Genomic DNA, 9,303 nt, shown 5'->3' with positions numbered 1-9,303 from the left:
ATTATTGAGTAGCTCTCTCTCAATTATTAACTCATTTCTATTAATCTAAGTACTTCCACATGGTCTTATCTTACCGGAGAGAGTGCTGGTGTTATCTCTCGGTCCTCCATCTTCAATCACCTCCCTACCACTTTCTCTCTCCTGCTTGTCTCCTAGTCCCACCTATCTTGCTTTCTATTGGCCAACAGTTCTTTATTCATTAACCAATATGAAAAACATATTTATAGAATTACATATCCCCTCACACATGCACATAAAGGTCATTACAGGAAAAAAGAGAGGAATAGGAGATAAAAAGCACATACTGTGAAAATGCCTCATAGCACATGACCTCTTGAGACTTCTGAGCAGTAACTGAAATCTACTAGTTGTGAAATATTACATTATTAAACTATACCATAAAAGTATACTCATATGACTATTACAAACTAGTAAAGCACAAACAGGAAGAGGTACAAAGGCAGAGTGTCCCCTAAATTTCATAAACATCAAAGCCCATAATCATAACAAGACACCTATTTCAGCATAGTGAGTTCTGAAACCCAAATCAGGTTTGGAAGGGGTACCATGGAAAAGAGATGGAAATATGTGATGTGAAGGTGCTCAAGTACATATATATGAAATTACCTTTATATAATCCTGCATCTATAATGAATATATGGTAACAGAAAAAAATTTAAAAGAATAAAAGCAAATGAGAAAGTTGGGTTAAAATTCTCACAAAAAACAGAGTTTCATATAATTGAGACAGGATTAAAGATGTTGTTCATCCTCAGTGTGTGTGTGTGTGTGTGTGTGTGTGTGTGTGTGTGTGTGTGTGTGTTTAAGGTCTGGGTGTCAGGGGAAAAAACGAGGGATTTTCCATCCTAAGCATGTACTATACTAAACCCAAGCAATTCTAGCAGTCTTCAAGTCTACCTGATCATCTCTAAACTGGCTTATGCCAGCTATGTGGAATGTACAGAACAGTAAGCTGCCTCTTTGACTCATAACTCCCACCCACACACATCTTGTGTTTTCTATAATCTTTGAAATGATAGCTAACCTGAGTACATAAGACCACAATCACTTATTTCAAATCTGAATGTGACATTCGAGACCACACCTTGAATATGACACTTTTCATCTCAGTGTTCCTCAGAGTATAGATGAGGGGATTCAGCATAGGAGCAATGACAGTATAAAATACAGAAATTTCCTTATCCTTATTCTCACTTCCTGCAGGTAGAACATAGGTATAAATACAGGGCACAAAAATAAAACTGCCACCATCACATGAGAACTACAGATTGAGAGAGCTTTACATTGCCCGGCAGATGATCTTGTCCTCAGATTATACAGAATGAGTATGTAAGAAGCAACCAGTACAAGAAAAATTGCAATGACCACCACCCTAGAACTGGCAATTACTAAAACACTAACAACATGATTATCTTTGCAGACCAGTTTCAAAAGAGGCTTGACATCACACAGGTAGTGATTGATGTGGTTGGGACCACAAAAAGGCAGACTCAGCAACATGAGCAATAAAGCTATGAAGTGCCAGAACCCTGCTGCCCAGGCCATGACAATCAGCATATTCCTGTTCATGAAAGCCATGTAGTACAAGGGATTGACAATGGCAACATAGAGGTCCAAGGCCATAGACACCAGAATGATTTCCACACCCATCAGAAAAGAAAGTGGGCAGTGAAGACCGGGGTCGTGCATTCATTATAGGAAATGTTTTTTGCTACTGTAGCTAAATCCTTGATGAGCCTGGGAACCACAGTGGAGGTGTAGCAGTGATCCAATGGAGAAAGGGGGCATAGAAAGTAATGCATTGGTTGTTCGATTAAGTGGTTGTAAGTGACATGACAGTGAGTAGAATGACAGAGTTCTGCATTAAAACAGCCAGGTAAGAAAGCAGGAACAAGAGAAAGAATAGCAGCTCTATTTGTCTCTTTTCCCAAAGTCCCATAAAAACAAACTCTGTGACATATTTATGATTTTCCATATAAGTAAACAATACCCATCTGAAACTTAGTTCATGTAAAATTAAGCAAAATGAATGGTACAATTTTGATAGACTTATTTTTAGTTTTATTGAGATTTGCAAATTGGATAACAATCATAATATTAGATTTCTAAATAACCATTAATTAAAAATGTGTAACGAGTACGGTTTTTCCGCCTGCCGCCACTGGTCTTGTCCTGCTGCCGCGCTAGCCCAAAATAATACACAGAGACTCTGTATTTGATATTATACTGTTGGCCAGGTACTAGTTTCTTATTGGCTAGCTTTGTCTTAAGTATTAACCAATTTCTGCTGATCTATGTATTTTGACATGGCCTTCTCTTACCAGGGAGGCGGCTGGCATCCAGATCTCTCCAGACTCTCCATCTTGACTCCTCCTTCCTACTTCCTATTTCCTCCTTGTCTCCTAGTCCCTCCTATCTTCCTTTCCTATTGGCCAACAGTGCTTTATTATTACCCAGTATGAGAAACATATACAGAATGACATCTCCCATCAAAAATGTATAATTATACTCCCAAAGTTTAACAAAATATTAATAAATAATTTATGCCTAGATATTTTATAAATATTTTACACATGTTCAACTCATATAGAACCAATTTTGTTCTGAACTGATATTTATTTTACATGTGAAGAAATATATAAATGGCAGATATAGGCAAATTATAGACACCTTCTAAGTGCTAAATATATTTCCCATGGTCATTCTATTAATTACACCATAGTATTGTTCAATAGCAAGGAGAATTCCACTCATTTTTCTTCCTTGTGAATGAAAAGGGCTTCTATTATGTCACATTTTGTCTAGCATTCAAGAAATATAAAATATTTGAGAATTATTTCTTCTGAAATTTCACATATGATTTATCTATAATAACCCCAGGTCACATTTAGCATTTCCTACATCCCATGGAGTTAATAATCATTTTCCAAAAGGTTCAAGTTCTTAATCATGAAAAAACAAAACAAAAAACAAAGTCAAAAAAAAAAAAACCAACAACCTGAATTAGCTGAAATGTTTCAGTGTCCCTTGGATAATTCCAACAAAGCTCAAGGTACAGAAGATCAGAAGACCTAAGAATAAAGAATTTGAGGTGACTATATGTCTGGCATTTAAGCAGAAAGGACAGTTTTTGTATTTCTCTAAAACTATAAAGGAATGTTTTAGAATTAACTGCTGACAAGTTAGAGTTACTCCAAAGACTTGTTCATTTTCTAGTGACATCATCTGCTTTTTTAAATGGAATACTGGCAATGTTGTAACCTTGTGATATTGACATGTTAGAACACAAACAGAATAAGTGATTGTACCATGTTTTAACAGCATTTCAATGTTCTTCTTAGCAACTTTATTTCTTGTAGTCTACATATTTAAAAGAATCTGGGTTTTCAGTAGAAGCACTAAGGTCAAAAGCTTTTCCTGAGAGCATCAAGGTCAGATTCTGTGAATTTATTCTTATCCTATTGAGCCAATCTATTAGTTACCAGGCCTCCTGCTTCAAATGGGGAGAAGATGTAATACTTTGGATTTTATGTTTTCTTACAAGAAGATAGGTTAACCTCCCATTAAGCAACCATCATGTACAAACACAAAAAAATATTGTCTTTATATAAGTTGGTTCCAGGTTCATATTATATGGAAAAAAATCTATGGATTGGAGAGCCAAATAAATGTGCATAAATTAGAAATCAAAACTGTAGAAAGCATAAATCTTAATAGTTCAAAATGTTTTCTAGATATTGTAATTATGAAATTATTTTAACATGAAAATCAGGAGTGTTCATACTTGTGATGATCAAAATGTCTAACCAAATGAAAATGTGTATAGACAAAAATGTTTCAAGGTTATTTCATAGAATACTAGAAGTCCAGCAATAACATACGATTAGTTGAAACAATCACAGGTCCTATGCTATCCAAAATGCCTATTGTTCTTTTTTTTTAATTTTACTTTTAAGAAAGCAAAGAAGAAAGGAAGAGAAATAGGTAGGGAAGGAATAATGAAGTAAAGAAGAGAGGAATGAACCAAAGAAGGATGGGAGAGAAGGAAGGAAATTGGGAGGGAAGGAGGTAGCAAGGGGTATGCTTATTTCATGTCCAGTTTTGAGGACATGCATGTGACATGACAGTCATCCAGAGACTTTTGTAAGTAAATAGACAAGTTAAATGATATGCGATGGTAGCAGGATGGATGAAAGAACAGAAGAGGAGGATAGCAATTAATGGAACACCAGAATTCTCCCAATTTCTTGAATTTGGATGCAACATGGCCATTCAATTTATTCTTCTGATTCAACATTTAGAGCTGTCTTGATGCTATAAATTTCCTGCCATATATATATATATATATATATATATGTGTGTGTGTGTGTGTGTGTGTGTGTGTGTGTGTGTGTGTGTATGTATGTATGTATATATATACATATATATATATATATATATGTATGTATGTATGTATGTATATGCACGCTATCACACTATTTGCAAAATTTACTTCTGCCAGGATCCAAATTTTTCTGAGATATCACGTTTTAAAGTGGTTCCTCTTTCTTTTCTGTGACCTTACATGAAATGAAAAATAATGTGGGAAGCACATGAATCTTTAATTAAGTGTAGAGTTTAAGATTCATTGCCTGAAATACTTTAAGCCAAAAGACAGAGAAACCCAATAGGAAAAGCCTCAGGGGTACTTTTTGCAATGTCTAGGCTGCAGTTACAACTCTGAAGGTAAACACAATATTTTCAAGTGGTCACATACTAAAGTTTTCTTTTATTTATGTATTAGACCTATGCCATAAATGCTCGATTGTTTCTGTTGGTGTTTACAAAGTCCTCTGATGTTTCTCTGTTTACCAAAATTTTTTCTTAAAGACTGAAGCTGATGATATGTTATGTGTAAATGTCATATCTGATAAACACAAGATTGCTTCTAATCAAATTTATCACCATACTGAGAGTAACTTAAGATATTAATGTTATCTTTATCAATATTACCCTAAACATTAATATCATGAAAGTTTGAAAATACTTCCTCCCTGCTTAATTATACCCACTGGAAATTTGTAAGTCAGATGTAATACTTTCTGTTTATAGGTACTCACTAGCATTAGTGTAATGATTAAAGTAGAAAACTCCACAGCATCTGAACAGTTTCCTTGTTGTCTACAATGTGTATAATAACTTCTTCCATTGTCAGATGAAGCTTTTATGATATATAAATGAATCTACACATTTCTATAAATAATTCCTTCCTATTATTCAGTTTCTTTGATAAGTATTTTTCAACTTATGCTAAAGTATGTATATAAAACTAGAAATGAAGGTCTGCCTTAGTGACATGTATTGGCAATCATCCAGCACTCAGGAGGCTGAGACAAGAAGATTGCTATGAATTTTAAGCCAACTTGGTTAACCTCCTGAATGAGCATGCATGCACGCACACACACACACACACACACACACACACAAATAAAAAAAGAGTGGCGCACATGATACTATTTTTTAGTAATCTGGGAAATACTTTTGCCCTACTGTGCCGTTCTAACTTATTTGCATAAAGCACATTACCCACAAATTTATAGATATTTCTTCATATAGGTTTTGAAATTAATTTGTTTTCATTTTTCCTTGTTTTTATCTCCCTTGTTTAGTACAATATACATTCATATATATATATATATATATATATATATATATATATATATAGAGAGAGAGAGAGAGAGAGAGAGAGAGATTATTCCTCACATCTTCAGTTTTTGCATCTTAATGTTCTGTTTAATTAATTTACCTTACAAGATGGTAAAATCATTCTATCTCATAAATAAGAAACTGGTACTAAGAAGGCTTGATATGTATATCCTCATATAGTTTGATTACTAAATATCTATATAGCCACATTTTCTGCCAGGCTAAGGATTATACTTTCTCGCTTAGTAAAGGCTACTTAAATCCCTAACATTATTTAAACATATTGTACTTTAATGTGTTTTAGAACTTTATGATGGTTTTCATTGTCATCATTAGCAAAGAGATAAACAAAGTTTTATATTACATACTTCAAACTTGAGATGAAAATATAAGCAAGAAATATGAGCATTTACAAGAGAGAACAAAATCAACTTAATACCACTTATGGAGATGGCTGAAGTTAGCCCATAACTAAAGAATCCACGTGTGATGCCTACTATTGGTTGTCAAGTGACCACATCTAAAATTAAATAAAATATATGCCTATGAGGGACTGTTTGCTAAGTTAAATTATTTGCAGCGGGAGGCCCACTTCTAAATCAGATCTTTGAGGTAGGAAAATCTGTCTTTATTCTTGGCTACACCTTCTGCAGCAGCCTATATGAATGACAGAAGAATGAAGTTTGTTCTCCTTCTCCCCCCTCTCTCTGTCTGTGTCCCTGTCTCTGCCCGCTCTCTCACTCTCACTAGCAAGTCCATTTTTTTTTTCACTGAAATTAAAGCCTACTCCTTTGGGACTCTGGCATACACTGAGACCAGATGAGAAATCTAAGCTTGTGGACTGAGGACAAACACTGGAATTTTGGACCTTCCATTGGTAGACACCCAATTTTGTACTATCTGAACCACAACCCACAGCCTGTCAGATATGTATGTGTGTATGTATGTATGTATGTATGTGAATGTATGTATAAGATATAATGTCAGTCCTAGGAAAAGAAAGGTAAACTAACATTCATATTACAATGATAGCTACCTCAGTTAGGTGCGATGTACCCATTCAGCCTATGTGGTTATCAATATTCACAGCAAAAAGCTTGATGTTATCAGTAGCTCATTTTATCTTTATCCACTAAGAAAAAATTGAAAATTCTTAAATTTCTTAGGATGTAATTTATGTACCTGGACATACAATCTTGATTTGTAAGTAGAAATATAATGTTAGGAGAAGGCAAAAAAAATCTAAATTCAAAATGAAGTCTATATTAACATTTGAGACAATAAGGGAGTTTTCTGTGATCCAGTAATAAATACCAACATGCAGAGACAATCAAGTATTAACTCACTAAGGAAGAAGCATAGAAAACAGAAATCTGTCTTCTATTGAATATGTCAATTCTCAAAGCATTTTGATGAAATACTTTTGAGTCTGAAGTTCAAGAAGATATTCATATGAAGCTGACTTTAAAACAATTTGGGCCAGGTGTTATTGACACATGCCTTTAATTCCAGCATTCCAGAGGCAAAGGCAGACAGATATCTGTGAGTCAAGGCCAGCTTGGTCTACATAGCTAGTTCCAGGACAGGCTCCAAAGCAATGCAGAGAAACCCTGTCTCAGAAAAAAAAAAAAAAAGTATTGTACCTATGCGACACATTTTGCAGTGTAATGCAAATTTGGAGCCCTTGAAAGTAAATATTACCCACTATTGAGGATAATAAGGAAAATCAGGTTAGTAATTAGTCTCTTATTACAATTGAATTTCTCCTCATATTAGCTGGTTTCAATGTCAAAAAGGTGTATTTTTTTATAATTTTTTTTCTTATTTTATATATCTATCTCAGTTCCTTCTCCCTCCCTCCCTTTCTCTCCCTCCCTCCCATGCCCCCTGACCACCCTCCCATCCCATTCCTCCAATCCACAGGAAAGGTAGTGCCTTCCAGGAGAGGTCAACAAAATCTGTCAAGTCAAAAGCCCTCCCTCCAGCCTCTAGGTTAAGGGAGTATCCCTCCATGGGGAATGTGCTCCCAAAGTCCTTTTGTGTACCATGGATACATCCTGGTTCCACTGTCAGAGGTCACTTAGACTATCCAGGCCTTCTAACTGAGATTCATGTTCAAGGGGTCTGAGTCTGTCTAATGCTGGTTTCCCAGCTATCAGTCTCAGTGTCCATTAGCTCTTCCTTGTTAAGGTCAGCTCTCTCTGGGGCTTTTTGTAGTCTGGTATTGACCTCCCTTTCTGTATCTGGATTCCAGATTGGCTCCGTGTTTAGTTGTGGGTGTCTGCTTCTGTTTCCATCAGCTACTAGATGAGGGCTCTATGATGGTGGATAAGTTAGTCATCAATCTCATTATCAGGGAAGGGCATTTATGGTAGCCTTTCCACTGTTACTCAAAATGTTAGTTGTGGTCAGTCTTGTAGGTCTCTGGACATTTCTCTAGAGCCAGTTTTCTCTTCAAGACTATAATGGATCCCTCTTTTTTGGTCTCTTCCTCTCTCTCTCTCTCTCTCTCTCTCTCTCTCTCTCTCCTCTTGTCTATTACTCCATAACTCAATCTAAAAGATTTACATAGACAATTCATCTTCAAACACTACAGAGATCTACAGAATATGACATTAAAACAAAATTATTTGCCCTGACCAGCAGGGCCTAGTTATTCGTGGGTCGAGGTGGACTAGAACCTGAAAATAATGGGAGAGAAAGAAGGAACAAGACCAAGCAATCTTTGTCAAGGTCTCACTTTATTAGGCACAAAGAGGGGTTTTTAAAGCAAAGCAGGGAGGAAATGGGGAGGGGTAGCTGTGCTGACTCTGGGGCTCTGGTATTGTCCCAGGCCAAAAATATCAGACCATAAATGTCTGCTTATCTCAGTTCCTGGTGTCTTGGTTCATCTCAGTTCCTGGGTTGAAGGGAACAGACTGCTTTTTTTTTTTTTTTTTAGCAGTTTTCTGTTTTACCAACATAAGGTTCAATTAGAGTTTTAAGGTGTATAAGGTGTAAGTAATTCTGCAAGAGGATGTGACTCAAGGCCGGCTCCCAACAACTATTAACAGATTCTTTTTTTTTATGACAGTGAGACATATCTGCATTTTTAGGAGATCCTGAAAAGAAAACAATGGGTGAATTATCAAGTTCTGGGAGAAGTAGGTATATCGTTTGTTGTCCAGTCTCTACATGATGGGAAAATGTGGGCTTGTCTCAAGTCCTGGCTAGAGGAATCTGTGAAGCTGGATCATGTCAGCTAGCTACCTTGAAATTGTCCTGAGCAGTTTGTACTCCAAAGCCAATTTAGGTGGTGGTTTTCAGTTTAGTGGTGTTATCACAGTCCTTGTGAAATTGTACTTGTGGGGCAGCATCCTCCTTTTGGAGACTTCAAAGGTCACTGTTAGGCATTGTCATGGTTCATTGTAGAAAGCATATAGAGACTGAAACCAAAAATCATGTAAGGAAGATAGATGAAGCCTTTTATCTTAGAATTAGTTAGCATTCTATACGACCATTAATATCATGACAAAATGTTTAAAATATATTAACTTCATAAATTTTGAGATAATGTTTATACTTTAAAGAAAAGCTATAAATAGGCAAAATAAAACC

General features: G+C 35.7%; 1 pseudogene; it reads right to left on the bottom strand.

Annotated features, from left to right (window-relative positions):
• Positions 1-1,069: 1,069 nt before the first annotated feature.
• On the bottom strand, positions 1,070-1,996 carry LOC127221994 (olfactory receptor 4P4-like; annotated as a pseudogene).
• Between the last annotated feature and the right edge of the window lie 7,307 nt (positions 1,997-9,303).

Source organism: Phodopus roborovskii, unplaced genomic scaffold (genome assembly GCF_943737965.1).
Source record: "Phodopus roborovskii unplaced genomic scaffold, PHOROB, whole genome shotgun sequence".
NCBI classification, from domain to species: Eukaryota; Metazoa; Chordata; class Mammalia; order Rodentia; family Cricetidae; genus Phodopus; species Phodopus roborovskii.
Note: the sequence above shows the minus strand (reverse complement) of the source record. Positions and strands in the feature narration are given on the sequence as shown.